The sequence below is a fragment of the Sminthopsis crassicaudata genome, chromosome 5 (genome assembly GCF_048593235.1).
Source record: "Sminthopsis crassicaudata isolate SCR6 chromosome 5, ASM4859323v1, whole genome shotgun sequence".
In the NCBI taxonomy this organism is placed as follows: domain Eukaryota; kingdom Metazoa; phylum Chordata; class Mammalia; order Dasyuromorphia; family Dasyuridae; genus Sminthopsis; species Sminthopsis crassicaudata.
This window is the reverse complement of record NC_133621.1, coordinates 72,977,189-72,998,779: the sequence shown is the minus strand read 5'-3', so window position 1 is coordinate 72,998,779 and position 21,591 is coordinate 72,977,189. Positions and strand designations below refer to the sequence as shown.

General features: G+C 33.0%; 1 pseudogene; it reads right to left on the bottom strand.

Annotated features, from left to right (window-relative positions):
* Window positions 1-11,190: 11,190 nt before the first annotated feature.
* LOC141544692 (high mobility group protein B3-like) lies at window positions 11,191-12,278 on the bottom strand (annotated as a pseudogene).
* Window positions 12,279-21,591: the final 9,313 nt, after the last annotated feature.

Genomic DNA, 21,591 nt, shown 5'->3' with positions numbered 1-21,591 from the left:
CAAAATATATAGAGAACTGACTCTAATTTATAAGAAATCAAGCCATTCTCCAATTGATAAATGGCCAAAGGATATAAACAGACAATTTTCAGATGATGAAAATGAAACTATTTCCACTCATATGAAAGTGTTCCAAATCACTATTGAACTGCAGAGATTGCACTAAAAACCTATTAGAAATAATCTACACCATTAGCAAAGTGGCAGGATACAAAATAAACTCACATAAATCATCAGCATTCTTATATATCACTAACAAAATCCAACAGTTAGAGCTACAAAGAGAAATTCCACTTAAAATAACTACTGATAGTATAAAATATTTATGAATCACTCTGCGAAGGGAAAATCAGAAATTATATGAGCAAAACTACAAAACATTTTCCACACAAATAAAGTCAGATCTAACCAATTGGAAAAATGTTAAATGCTTTTGGATTGGGGGAGCAAATATAATACCACCTAAACTAATCAATTTATTTAGTGCTATGCCAATCAGATTCCCCAAAAAAACTATTTTAATGACCTAGAAAAAATATCAACAAAGTTCATATGGAAAAACAAAAGGTCAAGAATTTCAAGGGAATTAATGAAAAAAAAAATCAAATAAAGGTGGCCTAGGTGTACCATATCTAAAATTATATTATAAATCAGCATTTACCAAAACCATTTGCTGTTGGCTAAGAAATAGATTAGTTGATCAGTGGAATAGTTAGGTTCAAAGGACAACACAGCCAATAACTTTACTAATCTAGTGTTTGACAAACTCAAAGACCCCCAGCTGTTGGGATTAGAACTCACTTTTTGACAAAAAATTGCTGGGAAAATTGGAAATTAGAATAGCAGAAATTAGACATTGACCCACACTTAACACCATAAACCAAGATCAGGTCAAAATAGGTATATGACCTAGGCGTAAAAAATGAGATTATAAACAAATTAGAAGACAATAGGACAATTTACCTCTTAGACCTGTAGAAGAGGAAGGAATTTATGACCAAAGAAGAACTAGAGGACATTATTGATCAAAACATAGAAAATTTTGATTATATCAAATAGAAATGTTTTTGTACAAACAAAACTAATGCAGACAAGATTAGAATGGAAGCAATAAACTGGGAAAACGTTTTTAGAGTCAAAGGTTCTGATAAAGGCCTCATTTCCAAAATATATAGAGAATTGACTCTAATCTATAAGAAATCAAGACATTCTCCAGTTGATAAATGGTAAAAGGATATGAATAGTCCATTCTCAGATGAAAAAATTGAAACTATTTCTAGCAATAATGAAAGATGCTCCAAGTCATTATTCATCAGAGAAATGCAAATTAAGACAACTCTGAGATACCACCACTACCACCACTACGTCAGATTGGCTAGAATGACAAGGAAAGATAATGCAGAATGTTGGAGGGGATTTGGGAAAATTGGGATGCTGATACATTGTTGGTGGAATTATGAGTGCATCCAACCATTCTGGAGAAGAATTTGGAACTGTGCTCAAGGTGTTATCAAACTGTGTAAACCCTTTGATACAGCAGCATTACTACTGGGCTTATATCCCAAAAATATTTTAAAGAACAGAAAGGGAACTATTTTGCAAGAATTTTTGTGGTAGCCCTCTTTTTAGTGGACATAAATTGGAAACTGAATGGATGCCCATCAATTGGAGAATGGCTGAATAAATTGTGGTATATGAATATTATGGAATATTATTATTCTGTAAGAAATGACCAGCAGGGTGATTTCAGAAAGGCCTGGAAAGACTTACATGAACTGATGCTGAGTGAAATGAGCAGGACCAGGAGATCATTATATATCTCAACAACAATACTATATGATGATTAATTCTGATGGATGTGACCCTCTTCAACAATGAGAAGAACCAAATCAGTCCAATAGAGCAGTAATGAATTGAACCAGCTACACCTAGTGAAAGAACTCTAGGAGTCGACTATGAACCACTACATAGAATTCCCCATCCCTCTATTTTTCTTCACCTGCATTTTTGATTTCCTTCACAGGCTAATTGTACGCTGTTTCAAAGTCCAATTCTTTTTGTACAGCAAAATATGTTTGGACATGTATACATATATTTTAGTTAACTTATACTTTAACATATTTATCACATATTGGTCAACCTGCCATCTGGGGGAAGAGGTGGAGGGAAGGAGGGGAAAAGTTAGAACAAAATGTTTTGCAGTTGTCAATGCTGAACAATTACCTATGAATACAATTTTTGTTAAAAAAAAAAAAAAACAAAAAATAAAGATATTAAGCTAAAAAAGATGTATTTTCCTTGCTTATCTTTTTTTTATTGGATCCATTTTTACTTTTGATTTATCTGAGATCAGAATTGTTATCCTTGCTTTTCTTTTATTCCAAGTGAGTATAATAAATTCTGTTTCAGTCTTCTACCTTTATTCTGTATATGTCTCTGTGTCAAATGCATTTTTAGAAACAACATATTGAAGGATTCTGTTTTTTAATCCACTCTACTATTAATTTCCATTTTATGGGAGATTTCATCTGATTCACAATAACAGTTATTATTACCAACTCTGAATTTTCCTCCATTCTTTTTCCTTGCTAGTATAAATTTTTTTCTCCTTTCCCCCTGTCCTCAGTAGTTTTTTTTTTTTTTTACCCACCCCACCCACCACCTTATCTCCTATCACTCTTCCCTCTTCTTTTAATAGTGTTGTTTGTAACCCACTCTACTCAGTAGCTTTTCTTCTACCACTAGCTTTGTTTCCTATTAGCTTTGTTTCCTAATGTTTCTGATCTTTCTTCTATCAAGTTCTTCCTTTTAGTTTTCTCTTTCTCTTCCTACTTCTTTAAATAAATTTTCATTGCCAGATGCATGATTACATTATTCCTTTTAAGATCCCAAATTAATGAGATCAAGTTTCAGATATTGTAATAGCTCTTTTTTGCCTCTTCTTGTGATTTAATTCGTCCCATTATACTTTCCCTTTTCTTTCTTTCGATACTGACATTTTCCCACTCTTTAATGTATTTTTGTTGATATAATCACATCAGATTCCATTTAAGTTGCATTTATCTGATTAATAGTGATTTAGAGAACCTTTCTTTATAGAATTAGATATGGTTTTAATTTCTTCATCTGAAATTGTCAATTCATATCCTTTGGTGGTTTATCAATTGGAGAATATCTTGAATTGTTATGAATTTGAATCAATTCACTATATATTTTAAAAATTAGGCCTTTTTCATAAACTTTGAATGTAAAAATGTTTTCCCATTTTATTGCTTCCCTTCTAATTTTGTCTACATTAGTTTTGTTTGTACAAAACCTTTTTAGCTTAATATAGTCAAAATTACCTATTTCTTGTTCAATAAAAAGCTTCAGTTCTTTGGCCACAAATTCATTCCTTCTCTGCATTCTCATATCCTATCTCTGAGAGGTAAGTTGCTTGTAATATCACTTTACGTCTAAATCATGAATCCATTTAGACCTTATCTTAGTATACAGTGTTAGGTGTGGATCAATATCTATTTTCTGCCTAGATTTCAATTTTCCCAGCAGTTTTTGTATATAAAAAGTAGGTTCTTTGAGTCTGTCAAATATTAGACAGTCATTGACTATTTTGTCTTGTGAACCTAACCCAATCCAGTAATTGACTATTTCTGAAACAGTAGCTAATGGTTTTAATGACCACTGTTTTATAATACAGTTTTAGGTCTGGAACATTGGCTATTTTTCTTTTTTATTATAACTTTTTATTTTTTTCATATGAAGAAATTATTTTATCTTTATATTATTAATCTTATAATTATAATCAATTTTTTACAGTACATATGCATAGGCAATTTTACAACATTATCCCTTGTACTCCCTTTTGTTCCAAATTTTTCCCCTCCTTCCCTTCACCCTCTCCTTTAAATTGTAGGCATTCCCATACATATTAAATATGTTATAGTATATCGTAGGTGAAATATATATGTGCAGAACCAAATTTTGTTGTTGTTGTTGTTGCAAAGAAGAATTGGATTCAGAAGGTAAAAATAATCTGGGGAGAAAAACAAAAATTGCTAACAGTTTACACTCATATCCCAGTGTTCCTTTTCTGGGTGTAGCTGATTCTGTCCATCATTGATCAATTGGAATTGGATTAGCTCTCCTCTATATTGAAGATTTCCACTTCCATCAGAATACATCCTCATACAGTATCATTGTTGAAGTGTATAATGATCTCCTAGTTCTGCTCATTTCACTCAGCATCAGTTGATGTAAGTCTCTCCAAGCCTATCTGTATTCATCCTGTTGGTCATTTCTTTCTTTTTTTTTTAATATTTCCTTAATTTTTTTTTTACTTAATAATTTTTATTATATATATATATATTTTTTTTTATAATATTATCCCTTGTATTCATTTTTCCAAATTATCCCCCCTCCCTCTATTCCCTCCCCCCATGACAGGCAATCCCATACATTTTACATGTGTTACAATATAGTCTAGATACAATACATGTGTGTGAATATCATTTTCTTGTTGCACAATAAACATTAGATTCCGAAGGTACATGCAACCTGGGCAGACAGATATTAGTGCTAACAATTTACATTCACTTCCCAGTGTTTCTTCTCTGGGTGTAGCTACCTCTGTCCATCATTGATCAACTGGAAGTGAGTTGGTTTTTCTTTATGTTGAAGATTTCCACTTCCATCAGAATACATCCTCATACAGCATTGTTGCTGAAGTGTACAGCGATCTTCTGGTTCTGCTCATTTCACTCAGCATCAGTTGATTTAAGTCTCTCCAGGCCTCTCTGTATTCCTCCTGTTGGTCATTTCTTATAGAACAATGATATTCCATAACATTCATATACCATAATTTACCCAACCATTCTCCAATTGATGGGCATCAGTTCATTTTCCAGTTTCTAGTCACCACAAAAATGACTGCCACAAACATTTTGGCACATAAAGGTCCCTTTCCCTTCTTTAGTATCTCCTTGGTTATATAAGCCCAGTAGTAGCACTGCTGGATCAAAAGTTTGATAACTTTTTGGGCATAATTCCAGATTTCTCTCCAGAATGGTTGGATTCGTTCACAACTCCACCAACAATGTATCAGTGTCCCAGTTTTCCCACATCCCCTCCAACATTCATCATTATTTGTTCCTGTCATTTTAGCCAATCTGACAGGTGTGTAGTGGTATCTCAGAGTTGTATTAATTTGCATTTCTCTGATTAGTAGTGATTTGGAACACTCTTTCATATGAGTGGAAATAGTTTCAACTTCATCACATGAAAATTGTCTGTTCATATCCTTTAACCACTTATCAATGGGAGAATGGCTTGATTTCTTATAAATTAGAGTCAATTCTCTGTATATTTTGGAGATGAGGCCTTTATCAGAATCTTTAAGTATAAAAATGTTTTCCCAATTTGTTACTTCCCTTCTAATCTTTTTTGCATTAGTTTTTTTGTACAAAAGCTTGTGATCAATAATGATCTCTAGTTCTCCTTTGGTCACAAATTCCTTCCTCCTCCACAAGTCTGAGAGGTAAACTATCCTATGTTCCTCTAATTTATTTATGATCTAGTTCTTTATGCCTACATCATGGACCCATTTTGATTTTATCTTAGTATGTGGTGTTAAATGTGGGTCCATGCCTAGTTTCTGCCATACTAATTTCCAGTTTTCCCAGCAGTTTTTGTCAAATAATGAATTCTTATCCCAAAAGTTGGGATCTTTGGGTTTGTCAAACACTAGATTGCTATTTTTATTCACTATCTTGCCCTGTGAACCTAACCTATTCCACTGATCAACTAGTCTATTTCTTAGCCAGTACCAAATGGTTTTGGTGTCTGATGCTTTATAATATAGTTCTAGATCAGGCACATCTAGGCCACCTTCATTTGATTTTTTTTTTCATTACTTCCCTTGAAATTCTCAACCTTTTGTTCTTCCATTTGAATTTTGTTGTTATTTTTTCTAGGTCATTAAAATAGTTTCTTGGGAGTCTGATTGGTATAGCACTAAGTAAATAGATTAATTTGGGGAGTATTGTCATCTTTATTATATTCGCTCGGCCTATCCAAGAGCACTGAATGTCTTTCCAATTATTTAAATCTGACTTTATTTTTTTGGCAAGTGTTTTGTAATTTTTCTAATATAATTCCTGCCTATTCTTTGGTAGATGGATTTCCAAATACTTTATACTCTCAACATTTGTTTGGAATGGAATTTCTCTTTGTATCTCTTGCTGTTGCGTTTTGTTGGTAATATATAAAAATGCTGAGGATTTCTGTGGATTTATTTTGTATCCTGCAACTTTGCTAAAGTTCTGAATTATTCCTAATAGCTTTTTAGCAGAGTCTTTGGGGTTCTCTAAGTATACCATCATGTCATCTGCAAAGAGTGATAGTTTGATTTCCTCAATATCTACTATAATTCCTTGAACCTCTTCCTCGGCTCTTATAGCTGAGGCTAGCATTTCTAGTACAATATTGAATAGTAATGGTGATAGAGGGCAACCTTGTTTCACTCCTGATCTTACTGGGAAAGGTTCCGGTTTATCGCCATTACATATGATGTTTACAGACGGTTTTAAATATATGCTCATTATTTTAAGGAATAGTCCATTTATTCCTATACTCTCAAGTATTTTTAGTAGGAATGGATGTTGGATTTTGTCAAATATTTTTCTGCATCTATTGAGATGATCATATGTTTTTTTGGTTAATTTAGTTATTGATATAGTCGATTATGTTAATAGTTTTCCTAATATTTAAGGAGCCCTGCTTTCCTGGTATAAATCCCACTTAATCATAGTGTATTATCCTGGGGATGATTTTCTGTAGTCTTTTTGCTAATATTTTATTTAAGATTTTAGCATCAATGTTCATAACTGTTTATTGACAGAACATATGCTTAGGTAATTTTTTACAACATTATTGCTTGCACTCACTTCTGTTCCAACTTTTCTCTTCCCTCTCTCCATCCCCTACCCTAGATGGCAAGCAGTCTTACTAGATACAATATATGTGTGTAGAACCGAATTTTTTTGTTGCACAGGAAGAATTGGATTCAGAAGGTAAAAATAACAGTTTACATTCATTTCCCAGTGTTCCTTTTCTGGGTATAGCTGGTTCTGTCCATCATTAATCAATTGGAATTGGATTAGCTCTTCTCTTTGTCAAAGACATCCACTTCCATCATAATACATCCTCAGACAGTATTGTTTGAAGTATATAATGAGCTCCTGGTTCTGCTCATTTCACTCAGCATCAGTTCATGTAAGTCTTTCCAAGCCTCTCTGTATTCATTTTGCTGGTCATTTCTTACAGAACAATAATATTCCATAACATTCATATGCCACCATTTACCCATCTATTCTCCAATTGATGGGCATTGATTCATTTTCCAGTTTCTACATTGGTTATTTTTTCTAATGAGGTTTTCCAGATTCTCTTCCATTTTTAATTATCTTTAATTTATTTGATTGATTCATCAAGTCTTGTAGAGTGATTAGCTTCTATTTGCCCCATTTTAGTTATTAATGTGTGGTTTTCTTTGATTATCTTTTGTTTCTTTTTTTCCATTTGGTTAATTCTACTTTTAAAAATGTTGTTTTTTTCAGTGGATTTCTTTTGCATTTGTTCATTTTTATTTTTTAAATAATTGCTTTCTTTTCCCAAGCTATTGACTTTGTCTTTCATACTTTTCATATTTTTTCTCATTTTTCTTTATCTCTATTATGTGCTTTTTAATATATTTTGTGAGCACTTCCAAGAAGCTTCTTTGGCTTTCTATCAATTCATTTTACTCTGAGTTTTCCTCTGAGGACATTTTGTCCTCATCTCAGTTGGTCTTTTGGTCTTCCCTGTAACTTTTCTGTGGTCAAGGTTCCTTTCTGTTTCTTTTTTGCTTTGTTTTCTTTTTGGTATTTCTGCTTTTCTTTTTTATTTTTTTTTTCTTTCTTTTTTGTAAACTTTGATTTTCCTGCTATGTTTAAAGCTGTCCCACGCTTCCTGTGCAGCTCTGAACTTTTGAGCATAAGCCCCCCCCCCTTGTGTTTACAGCAAGTAGTTTTTCCTGGTCTTTTCAGAAAACAGCCTCATTTCTCACAGTTTGCCTCCTAAGCTGGAAATGGAAGCTGCCTCACTGACTGATATGCTCCTATACCAAGCCAGAACTGAGGATTTCAGTTATTGATCTGATGTTATTAAGACTCCATTAACAGCTTTCTCTTTATGTATCTGAGCTAGGCTCAACACCCTTTTCACCTCAATGAAACTGACCTTTCTTGAATTTCTTCCAATCCATCTTGAATTGGAGAATGGTTTCATTCCATTATATTGGTCAGATGCTTTTTCATGTAATTTTTGAGGGAAACTGGGAGACCTTAACCGATTTCCTAGCTTTACTCCACCATCTTGGCTCCACTCCTGGAAGCAACCAGTTCCTCCATTTTTCAAAAACAATTTGTGTGACTATACAATTTGTTGGATTCTTCTTTGTCAATATAGTTTTGATTGATTTCACAGATACATCATCCATGAATGGTCTTTAAATTCCACTCTTGTTCAATTATTGTGCTATAAGCTTGGTTCTAAATACAAATGTGTGTGTGTGTGTGGGGGTGTGGGTGTGGGTGTGTTTATGTTTTTTTTTTAATATTAAACAAACTCAATCCTATGAATTGTCTAGCATCCTTTATTGTTTGATTAAGAGATATCTTCTTGTTCCATAAGTATTTAAGTAGGATTTTGACTTATTTACATATGCTAAATATCTATGGATCTCTCTTCTTTTTGGCCAATATTATTACTCTTACTATAGTTGTTTGTTTGTTTGTTTTTTTACCCCAGGAGATGGGCTCTTTATTTTATTAATATCATGTAAGTTTTTGTAATTATTATTAACATTATTATTTTTCTTGCAAATTCTTCACATTATGCTATTATACAATTCTAATATATAAGTAAAACTATTTTATTTTTAGCAAAAAAATGAAGTTAACTAATTTGGAATGACATTAGACAACAAAGAAATAAGACCAGGAAAAATCAGAAAACTTAGGAACAACAGTTTTGGTCAGCAAATTTACAACAAAATTTAAATTATACAAAATGCATTATAATTTTGGCATTGGCACTATAGAAATCTCTTTGTATTCTTTGTTCATATCTTTTCAAATGTCAAATAGCCATGAGTCTGTAGTATGCAGAAATGTTTGTGGTTGCAGAAGAAAAATCAGGAAGTAGAATTTGAATGTGACTATTTTCTTAAGATACTCATTTTGAATCCTTCACTGTCAATATGTCTTAGCAACTGTGAAGATAGCTCAAGGTTTCTTGTATTTTGTTTTACTCTGTGTGTGTGTGTCTCAGTGTGTGTGTTTCTATATTTCTGTCTTTCTGAGTGCACATGTGTATGTGTGTGTGTGTTTTCTGTAAAGTAGAATTTTGTGAGAGGATTTAAAATGCCTTTTTTGCTAGTTGTGAGTATGTATGTCAGAGAAAGTATGATGGATTCATTTTTCCTATGTTTCAGATTTTCATGTGCATCCTTAGACCAAGTTGAAAGACTTATAAATCTTTTTCTAACTTACTTTGTCTTGGGAGAACAATTGTATATTTCTCCATGATTCTTCAAAATCTTTTTTAACCCTGTTTCCCAACTAATTTCTGTGTTGTCTATGTGATTATCTCTGTGGCTTCTCTGTATATCTAAAAAACTTATTTTAGTGGACATCTATCCTTGTTTCATTTCCTCCCAGTATTTAGAACTAATAAATTTTGAATTTTTGATCAATCATGGCTCTGTATGGGGGCAGTTGTTTAATATTCAAGGTTTCCTGGATGTTTAAAATATTCTTGAATACGTCTATCTATTGGTAAAACATTAGCATTTTCTTTTTTTTTTTTTTTTTTTCTGACTGTCCTACATTTAAAGGCACACTGGAATGGAAATAGTCTTGTAGTATCCTTATAAGTAACACAATTTAATATATGCACTATATTTAAAGAGTGATTTTTTTTTTACTCTCATATGCAATGTATACAACATATATTTGGTGAAGTTGGGTGAGATGAAGAGGGGAGAGCAACATTTAGTATTGTACTATAGATGATCAAACTGTTACAATAGGTAGGTGGAGCAAAGATGGTGGATAAGAGGCAATCCAACTAAATTTTCTTAATGTTACCCTTGAAAGAATTTTAAGTTATTAATCAGATCGTTATTATAATTTTTTTGTTTTTTAAAAGTGCAATACTGTTTATTTTGTTTCAAAAGACATTTCAGCATTCTAAACATACAAACAAAACAAAACAAAACAAGAACAAAAATAAAAAAAAAACCCAGAATGTTCCAAATTGTGTTTAAGAAGGGCGTTTTTTGTTTGTTTGTTTTGTTCCTTGCATCACTGATCTGACTTTCTGTTTGCTACAAAGTGGAAGTCTATACTTCAATTTAAAATTACTTTACTTCAACTAAAAAGAAAAGCAAAAATCCAGCCACTTCTCATGCCAGCTGACCCCCACCCCCCAACTTGTGACACCTAAGAACGGGAGCTGGGTGCTATTTCACTATATATACAGAAAGACAACTTGTAAGCTAAATGGACATCCACTGCAGTAGTATTATCTGCAATCTACCCTCACAGTGTAGGCTTTGGGTTGTAGCCCCCTAGGAAAGGCAGACAGCTTCATGGCCCCTTCAAGCCTGGATCCCAAGAATCTCTCTAGGGGTGTGAGGTTTTTGTTTTTACAAACTATAGATATGTACAGTTTTATAACCCATAATTTTCTAGCCAATAACCCTATAGTTAAGCACCACTTTACAAAACAAACAAACAAACAAAAAAAACCAAAAAAACAAAAAAACAACTCCTGAAAACATTTGTAAATGCTTTTGTTTTACACCAACAACAAAAGTGCACACAGTGAGGAAAACATGAAAATGCCTTTTCATTTTTAAAAAGTGTTTGGAAATATGTACAACTTTAATACAGTTTCTGGGTGCTCCGAGATATCCATGGCTACTTCAAGTAAACCAGTTACAATGTCTATCTAGAAGCACTTTTGGGAAGCTATGTGATCAGAAGCCAATTAAGCCTAATGAGGGCAGTCAACACCATCACAAAGAGGTGTTTCATTTAAAGGTGTTTCCCCTACTCTGATATTCACATGGAGACAGAATATGGTACAGTTTCATTTGTCATCTTCTTCATCTTCCTTCTCTTTCTCCTTGTCTTCCTTGTCCTCCTTATCTTCCTCCTCTACCTTTTTCCGGGCAGCTTTAGCCACCCACTTTGCCCCATTGAACTTCCCTTTCGATTTATAATCTGCAACATCTTTCTTGTATTTCTCCTTCAGTTTGGCTGCCTTATTATTATAAGGTTGCTTCTCATTGTCACTCAGATTGTTCCACATTTCACCAAGCTTCTTTGCCCCATCCCCAAGGGATATGCCAGGATTTGTAGACTTGATCTTGGTACAAAATTCTGAACAGAACTGGAAGAAGCCAGACAGAGGCCGTTTCGGTACATTAGGATCTTTTTGCCACCTTTCCCTGGTCCATAGTCTTTCAGCTCTCTATCATATCGTACCTTATCAGCTTTTGCCATCTCATCAAACTTGGATTTCTCTTTCCCTGATGTTAGGATTACAAGGTGATAACTCCCGTTGTCTAAACAATTCTCTAGCTCAGAGTTCACACCTTTAGTTCACACCTTTAAAAGGAGTTTAAACATTTAGTCTTCTGAAAAGGAGTTTACATATTTAAAGGAGTTTACACCTTTAAAGAAGCAAATTCATTGGCTGTAGGAGTTCCCATAAACGCCTGAGAGTTCTCACTAGCCCATTCTCTGCTAGGATAAAAGAGGAGGGCAGTCAGGCAAAGAGGTCAGTCTACACTGGGACACAGAGTTGAGACCCGAGAGAACTTCAGGGAAGCTTAAGGAGAATCAGAACCAGGATTCAGGAAGAGGAGGATTCGAGATTCTACCTTCGCTCTGGCTGGAGGCTCCAGAAGTTTCCCAAGAAACCTGATCACAGAGGAAAAGATTATACAGAAAAGAAATCTCCTCACAGAGAAGGATTATAATTTAGAGATGACAGGACATTACACCCTGACATAGTCTTCTACCTCTCAGAGCACTTTTTAGAAAACTCTGCAAAGTTAACAGGAACCTCTGGATTTTTCTTCTTATGCTCTCCCCAGCAAGTTTGCACAAAGAAGGCATAAGGGGCATCTTGCCCTTCAGTTTCTTAGGATCACCTTTAGCCATGGTGACCTCTATAATGTTCGCTAGTCTGGGCAGCACCCAGATTGTTATTAAAATAAGTTATTAATAAAATAAATTAATAAAATAAAAATGAGGGAAGCACATTCATGAAGAACAGTGGACTCTGAAGCTAATTTGAAAGCTCTCAGCCCAGAAACAATTGGACCATAGATTAGAAGGAAAATATAGTGGACCTTTGTTATCATTGGGTATAACCAGTAGTGATTGGTAGATCTGTTGCCCATAGAAATCTGACCTTGCTTGAAGGTCAAATTTCTACAACAACAACATAATTTTTGTTTGTTTTTACAATAGATATACTTGAAATATTGACATAAACATAATTGGTGGTACAGAATTTAACAAAAAAAAAAAAAAAGGAGATGTAGCAATCTCAAAGCAAAAGCAAAAAATAGATAATTAAAATGGCCAACCAAGAAAACTATATTTTACTAAAATGTACCACAGATAATGAAATAATATGAAAGATTTACAGCAAGTTTTTTTTCTGATAATAGCCTCTTTCTCAAATATATACTGAACATAGAACTGAATCAAATTTATTAAAAAGACCCATTATCCAATTGATAAGTGGTCAAAGGATATAAAGAGAACATTTTCAAAAAAAATAAATCATATGTCTATAGTTATATAGAAATGTTGTAAATCAGAACTGTAGTAAAGGTCAATTTAAAACAACTCTGAGGTGCCAACTCATCCCTATAAAAAATGCTAAAAAGAATAAGCTGTGGGGGAAGTATACTAATTAAACATATGGGAACTAGCCCAATCATTCTGTAAAAAAAATTGCAACTATACCCAAAGTGCTATAAAACTGTTTATGCCCTCTGAGCCAACAATAATATTACTAGGTCTGTTTCCCAAAGAGATCAAAAGAAAGGAAAAGTATCAATATATACAAAAATATTTCCAACAGCTCTTTTTGTAGTGAGAAAGAACTGGAAATTGAAGAGATGTAGATGTAACCTTAGTATAATCATTTTTGAATAATATGCATTATTATATCAAGGAATTAGATATCTTACAGGACTGTTCTCTTATGTGTTTAGAATTCTATACCACTATTGTTATAAACCTGAAATAGATGTAGAGAAAATCCTTTATGGTATGAGATTGAAGACACTTGTAAAAAACAAGTAAATTAGGATTATACATGGTGTAATTTTTATCTAGGTATCACCAACATTCCTCACATACAAAGCTTTCATCCTCATTAGATGTTGCTCTCAGCCCAAATTACATGTGACTTTTAAAAATTGCTGTCAGATACATATGAATATAAATATATATATATATAAAAATATGTGTGTATAAATATATAAATATGTATAATACATTTTAAATTATTAAAATCCAATACCATGAAAAGAGAAATTGATACCAAGACTTCCCCTCTTCTAATCATATACACACCCATGCATATATAAATATATATGTAAACATATATAGATCTACGTATATACATAGATCTATATCCATCTATCTATATACATATATATATATATATATATATATATATATATATATATATGTACATATAGATATCGATATAGTGGGCAGTTTCTTTCTATTTCAAGACCACATTTTCCCCTAGTAATTCTAATGAAGCTAACTATTACTTAAACAAAAACATTCTTTTGCACTTAAGGAGTTAGAATTTTACCTTCTTAAAAAAATGATGACTACAGCTGATAATTTTGCTTATTATACAAATTTGGGGTATAGGAACATTGCTCCCTCTATCTTTTATTTTAAAGTTTCCCCTTCCACTTTATGAAATGGGCAATATCTTGTAACACTGAGTTCAACAATTGTCTTTCACCTTTGGGGAAAACAACCCCGCACACACATATACAACACAACACAACACAACACAACATACATACACACACACACATCACTACCACCACCAACACCACCACCAACAACAAATAAAAATCAAACAAACCAAAAACCTTTTATTCAGATCTTAATTCAGACCAAAATTTGGTGGTCTCTTTCATTATGCCTTTCAATGCTGAGAAGGTGGAGCACCAATACTTTCTCCAGTACATGCTTGATAAAATTCAATTGCATTGATAAAGTTGTGAAAGCCCTTACTATGTCATTTCCACACCACACAGTTCATAAAGCACTAAATGTATAGGCGTATATCTTGATTTTCTAAAACTTCTAATCTTACATGGAGATTTAGTGTAAAGGATATGAAATTTGCAAAATTAGATGTGTTCCCAGCTTGGATTATTCCCCATTACTCTTTCATTAGCAGCAATTTTAACCTAATTGTGAGCAAACCCTATTCTGTTAATTTAATTTTGTTTTCCCAAGAAGAATTGATATATTTTTTTATCTTGTGACTTTATGTCCTGTGACATTATGATAGATGAGATTACAATGCTATATTTGAGTCTATCGTAACTTTATCTGTTATTTCTCTTAATTAAGGTGGTGATTTCTTTAACCATGTTTTAATGACATCAAGTGAATGACAACATAACAATTGTCTAGATTATTTGGACAGATGGTGAAGTAAAATCTTATTCATAAAAAGAAAAAAAAAAAAAAAAAACGAAGCATGTCCAAAAATGGTCAATGACTAGTAGATGTTGGCTTTCAAAAGTTGGCATTTTCAGCATTAAACTGTGAAATTTTAGGAGCTGTGAGACCAAAAAAATTAACTCAAATTTGATATTTCCCTCTTGTTCTCATAATTCTGTTTCAATTCTTTCTGGATTGATGCAATGGTGTTTTATTCCTTCCATATTTATAAATGAAAAACTTTTTTAATGTTTCTAAATTTTAAAAATCTGCTTTGTTAGTAATCAAGTGGCTAGAACATGGTTTTGATTTATTTTAAACATGCTATTAAACTAAGCTTTTATTGAAGAAACATTCTTTCTACCAACTAGGCCATTTTGATTCTGTAATCTTCAAGTAATGTGACATCTTATACATTTTGTTGCTTCCTATTTTTGAGGACAAATAATTCAAGTGGATTTTGTTCTTCAACAGTACCCTAAGAGACTTAATGATGACATTTGTTGGTTTGAAATATATTCTTTTTTAAAGATATATACTGAAGAGTATACTGAAGAGCCTTTTTAACTAGTTGAAAAAAGCACATTTAAGTATGAAAACATAAGGCTCTGACAGAATGAAAGCTATTGCATATGTATTAATCTAAATTAATCTAGTATTATTAGAAGGGAAGTTGGTGTCATAATTTCCCTTTTCATGGTATTGAACTTAAATTTAAAATGCATTTTTTAAAATCTGTAGCACAAAGCTTAATGCTTGAATAAAATTTTGTTTATTTCATAAGAATAGAAATTGAAGATATGCTCATCAATTGAGGAATAGTTGGACAAATACAATTATGATTAAGGAAATGTAAATTGCGGTGCGGTAAATAATGCCAGGGATATAATTATAAAAAAAAAAAAAGGGAAGACCTTTATTAACTGATGCAAAGTGAAATGAAAACAGGGAGATCATTGTTCACAATTTGTGGTAATGATCAATTGTAAAAGATTTGACTTCTCTGATCAATACATTGATCTAAAAGAATCCCAACGTACTCAAAATATGCTATCCACCTCTAGAGAGAGATTTGATGTGTATTGAAGTACCTCTTTCTTACTCTTTATTTTTGTTCCTTAGAAAAATATGGCTGATATGTTTTGATTGTTTTCAATGATTTCACACATGTAATTGAAATATTGTTTGTTTTGTCAACAATGCCATACCAACTTTTCAAACAAATATCACCAACTTCTTCCACTGTACCCTGTAGAATTCCTGTTGTATAAGTAAAAAACTTCCCTAATTTCTTCTCTCACTGAATTCATCTTCTAGCTATTTTTGAAACCTATCTCCCTCTTGATATTACATATTACTTGAGTAACCTTTCTAATATTGGTTATAGCTCCCTCCTTCTTCTTCATTCCAACTTGTAGGTTCTCTCCCTGAAAATAACCTCTTTATATGTGGTTCATGCAATTAATACCTACTACCCAATCAAAATCCTGGTAGCTATTATCAAGAGGAACTCAACTTTATGATCTTTCCTTCTTCCTCAATGAGTTCAGAACATAGCTCACAATTTTTCTCTCCTCTTCAATCTCCCCCCTCATACAAGGGGTTTTTTAACATATAAATTGATTCTCCCTTAAACACTTGACCACTGAATTCCTCAATTTATTCACTTCCCATGGCCTATCCTATCTCAGCAACACAAAAAGAAGACCTTATCCTTAATTTTGTCACTCACAAATGAATCATATCTATGATCAAGAATTCTAAAATTCTCTTATCGCTCATCTCTTGGCTTTTCATCTCTCCCTTTCCTTTTTTTTTTTTAACCAAACCCTGTTGTTTATCTACCCTATGACCTCCAATTATGTGACCCCCTCAATTTTTTCAGGCTATTTCCCTCACATTAACCATTTTTCACTCTTTTCTTTGTCTTTTTTTCATAATAGCTTTTTATTTTCAAAATACATGCAAAGATAGTTTTCAACATTCACCCTTGCAAAACCTTATCTTCCAATTTCCCCCCCCCCTTCCCTGTACCCTTAGATAGGTAGTAATTCAATATGTTAAACATGTACAATTCTTTGATAGATATTTGCACATTTATCATGCTGTACAAGAAAAATCACATCAAAAGGGAAAAATGAGAAATAAAAAAGATGCAGCAAAAATGATATAAATAATATGTTGAGATCCATATTGAATCCCTATAGTTCTGTGTCTCGATAAAGATGGCTTTCTCCATCACAATTCTATTGGAGTTGACCTGAATAACTTCATTGTTTCCTAATTTACTTATCTTAATATACATTACTTTATAAATTATGTTGGGAGAGAAAAATCAGACCAAAAAAAGAGTAACCTTAGGGAAGATTAAAAAAAATAAAAACAACAGAAAAAAGAAGTGAACATAGCATATATTGATTTACATTCACTCTCCCTAGTTCTTTTTCTTGATGCAAATGGTATGAAGTCCAAAGTCTATTAATATTCCTTTGGATCACTGATCCACTGAAAAAAATCAAGCTTTTCATAGTTGATCACCACACATTTATTGTTATTATTATTATTATTATTATTAAAGCTCTTTATTTTCCAAAACATATGCATGAACAATTCTTCAACATTAGCCCTTGCAAAACCTTGTGTTCCAATTTTCCCTCCCTTCCCCCACGCCTTCCCCTAGATGGCAAATAGTCTAATATATGTTAAACACGGCAGAAATAAATGTTACATGTAACACATGCATACATATTTATATAATTATTGTGCTACACAAGAAGAACCAAATCAAACCAGTAAAAAACAAACAAAACAAAATAAAAATGCAAGCAAGCAACAATAAAAGGAGTGAAAATTCTATGTTGTTAACCACATTCAGTTCCCACAGACCTTTCTCTGAGTGTTGATGGCTCTCTTCATCACTGAGTAATTGGAATTGGTTTGAATCATCTCGTTGTTGAAGAGAGCCATGTCCATCATAATTGATCATCATACAATCTTCTTGTTTCCATGTATAATGATCTCCTGGTTCTGCCCATTTGATCATCACACATCCTTGTTGTTATTATGTAAAGTGTATTCCTGATTCTGCTTGTGTCACTCAGCATCAACCTTTCTAAAATCAGCTTGTTCATCATTTTTGCAAGCTAATTTTCTTTTTTTTTTTGTTAAAGTTTTTTTATTTTCAAAACAAATGAACAGATAATTTTTCTACATTGATTCTTGCAAAACCTTGTGTTCCAATTTTTCCCTCCCCTCCCTCATCTAGATGGCAAGTAATCCAATATATGTTAAATATGATATAATATATATTAAATCCAATATATGCATACATATTTATACAATTATCTTGCTGCACAAGAAAATTCAGATCAAAAGGAAAATAAAATTAGAAAGAAAATAAAATGCAAGTAAACAACAGCAAAAAGAGTGAAAATGTTATGTTGTGATTCACACTCAGTTCCCACTGTCTTCTTTCTGGGTATAGATATCTCTCTTCATCACAAAATCCTTGGGATTGTCCTGAGTAATTTCATTGTTGAAAAGAGATCTCCCACTTCTACTCATTTCAATTAGTATCAATTCATATAAGTCTCTCCAGGCCTCTCTGAAATCATCCTGCTTATCTTATAATCGTTCATCATTTTTATAGAAAAATAACATTCCATTATTTTCATGTACCACAGCTTGTTCAGCCATTCCCAAATTGATGCTATCATAAAAATAACTGCTACAAACAATTTGCACGTGTGAGTCCTTTTTCTCTGTTAAGCTTTCCTTGGAATACAGATCCAGGAATGGCACGGCTAGGTTAAACAATATGCACAGTTTTATAGCCCTTTCAGCATACTTCTAGTTTGCTCCCCAGAATGGTTTCATTAGCTCACAATTCCACCAACAATACATTAGTATTCTAGTTTTCCCACACCCCGTCAACATTTATCATTATCTTTTCCTCTCATCTTCACCCATTTGTCTGAGATGTTTTCTTCATCTTGCTTGCTTGAAAAAAAAAAAACAGTTCAGCTCTATACTGTCTTCTTTAGAATTCCTGTTTCCTTATCATTTCATTGCTTGTATCTTCCTAAACTCCTACATCTTGCTCAGATTTCTCTCACTATTTGCTCCATTACTTCTATACATATGCTACTAAATAAAGGTGGAGAAAACCATCCAACCCTTCTCATTGAGCCCTTGCTTCCAGTAAGCCCTCACTGTTACAATCCTAATATATCTACCTGTCTAAGCTGTTTACTATCCCCCTTCCTACAGTATCTTTTTCATGTCTCTTAATAACTTCCTGTGTCCTCTAATTCCCCACCCTCTCAGTTGAGATCCTTACTTCATTTTTTTTTCTTTTTTGGCTGAGGCAATTGGGGCTAAGTGACTTGCCGAGGGTCACACACCTAGGGAGTGTTACCTGTCTGAGACCAGATTTGAACTAAAGTCCTCCTGACTTTAGGGCTACTGCTGTATCCAGTGTGCCTCCTAGCTGCCTCCTTACTTCATATTTTACCAGAAAAAAAGTCTTTCTTCAAATTCCTTCTTCCCTTCCTATTCTTTACCTCCTTTTCTCATATCCTTTCTCCCATTATCCCCTCCTTCATATCTGGCTCAGATGATGAGATGGCCTTACTTTTTAGTAAGGCTAAGGGTTAGCCTAACCTGATAAAGTGATACATCCCATATTATTTTGTTTCATTCAACACATTGTCTTCTCTGTACCCCATTTTGCTAATTGTTTTCAATCTCTCTCTGTTTACTGACTTCATGACTTCATCTCTATTGCCTACAAACATATCCATACATCCTCTATGCTGGTTAAAAAAAGAAACAAACACCTCACTAGATCCTTTATCACTGATAGCTATTATCTTATACCTTTCTGCATTTTATAACTGAAATCCTTGATGAGATCACCAGCAGTTGATGCCTTTATTTCCTCTTATTCTCTTCTTAACTATTTAGAATCTGGCTTCCATTCTTATCATTCTACCAAAATTGTTCTCTACAAAGTTAGCAATAGTCTCTTAGCTTCCATATCTAATGGTGTTTTCTTAATCCTCATTCTCCTCAACCTCCCTCTAGCCTTTCATACTGTTGATCACTTTCTTCTTTTTGATATTCTCTTCTTTCTGGATTTTTAGAACATTAGTCTCTGTTGGTTCTCCTATTTACCTGGTCACTTTTTCTTAGTCTCCTATGTTGTTTTCCTCAATATCCTGCTCTCTCATGAGAGATGTCCCAAAAGATTCTGTTTTGGTCCTCTTCTCTTCTCTCTCATTATCACTTTATTTTGTCCTCTCATCAACTCCCATGAATTTAATTACCCCTCCTGATGTAAATAATCCAAAAATTTGCCTAAATGTTCCAACCTCTGATCTCTAATATCTTAAATTTCTACTTGGCTTTTTGACATTTCAAATTGGAAATTCATTAGATGTCTTAAACTCATTGTGTCTAAAACCTCATCATATTTTCCCCAAATCCTCAAGACCATCCAATACTTCATTTTTCCTAGAGATGGTAACATTATATTCCCAAATTCTCAGACACACAACCTAAGTATCATCCTTCATTGCTCACTATCTCCAATAACCAATTTGTTACCAGTGTTTATTAATTTCAGCCTTGCTATTTCTCTCAAATACATCATCTTCTCTCCTCTAACACTGCTATCACTGGAGTGTGGACTCTCATCACCTCATATTGATGTTGTAATAGCTGTAATAATGGTGGATCTACTTGCCTCAACTCTCTCTCCTCTACAATCCATCCTGTATTTAATCATCAAAATAATTATGTTAGAGTCAAGTACAACCTTGTCAATCCTCCCTTCCTTTTGCCTCCTGCTCAATAAATTCCATTGACTTATCACCTACAAGATGAAATACACAATCTCCTCTTTGGCATTCTAAGCTCTTTATAATCTAGCTTCTTCCTATCTTTCTAGTGTTCTAACTCTATACTCATTCTTTGATTCAGTAACCTGGCCTTTTTACTGTTCCATAAACAAGCATACTCCATCTCCCAACTCCACAGAGATTCTTAGCTCGCCTCTTCATTCCTTTCCCTCACCTTTTCTAATTAAAAAAAAAAAAAATGAAATAAAATATCATTTTAAAAGGAAGCCTTTTTCTACCCCTATTAATTTTATTACTTTCTCTCTCTTAATTATTTCTCATTATTTTGTATTTAACTTATTTGTTCTTATTTATTTGCATGTTGTCTCTTCATTAGATTGTGATCTCCTATAAAGGCAGGGACTGTATATTGCTTCTTTTCATATCCCCAGTACTTAGCAGAGTCTCCACATAATGTTCAATAACTATTTTTTAACTGACTGATTTCTGGACTTTTCTTTCATCATCTCTAAAATGAAGCTATTGAATTAAATTTTCACTATTTCCTTTAAGGTCTGAATCTATATGCAGTATATGCTTGTACAGAGGAAACAATAATAAACAACAAAATGGTCACAATCTGTCCAATAAACTTTGTATTGTTGAATTTGCCTCTAATTTATATTTCAGAAAGAGTTTTATGGTATAGATCAGAATGGAAACTGGGTAATGTGATACCTTAGCATCTAAAAATTAGAATTCATCGGGAACTTAGCAGCCATCTAGTCTAAGTAGGCCAGTTGTTTTACAAATGAAGAAACCAATGCCTAGAGAAGATAAAGAATTTGTCTAAATCAATAATGGTAGTAAGGGTCCAAAGAGTCCAAAAACCCTGAGTTTGAACCCAGCTCCTCTGGATATTAATC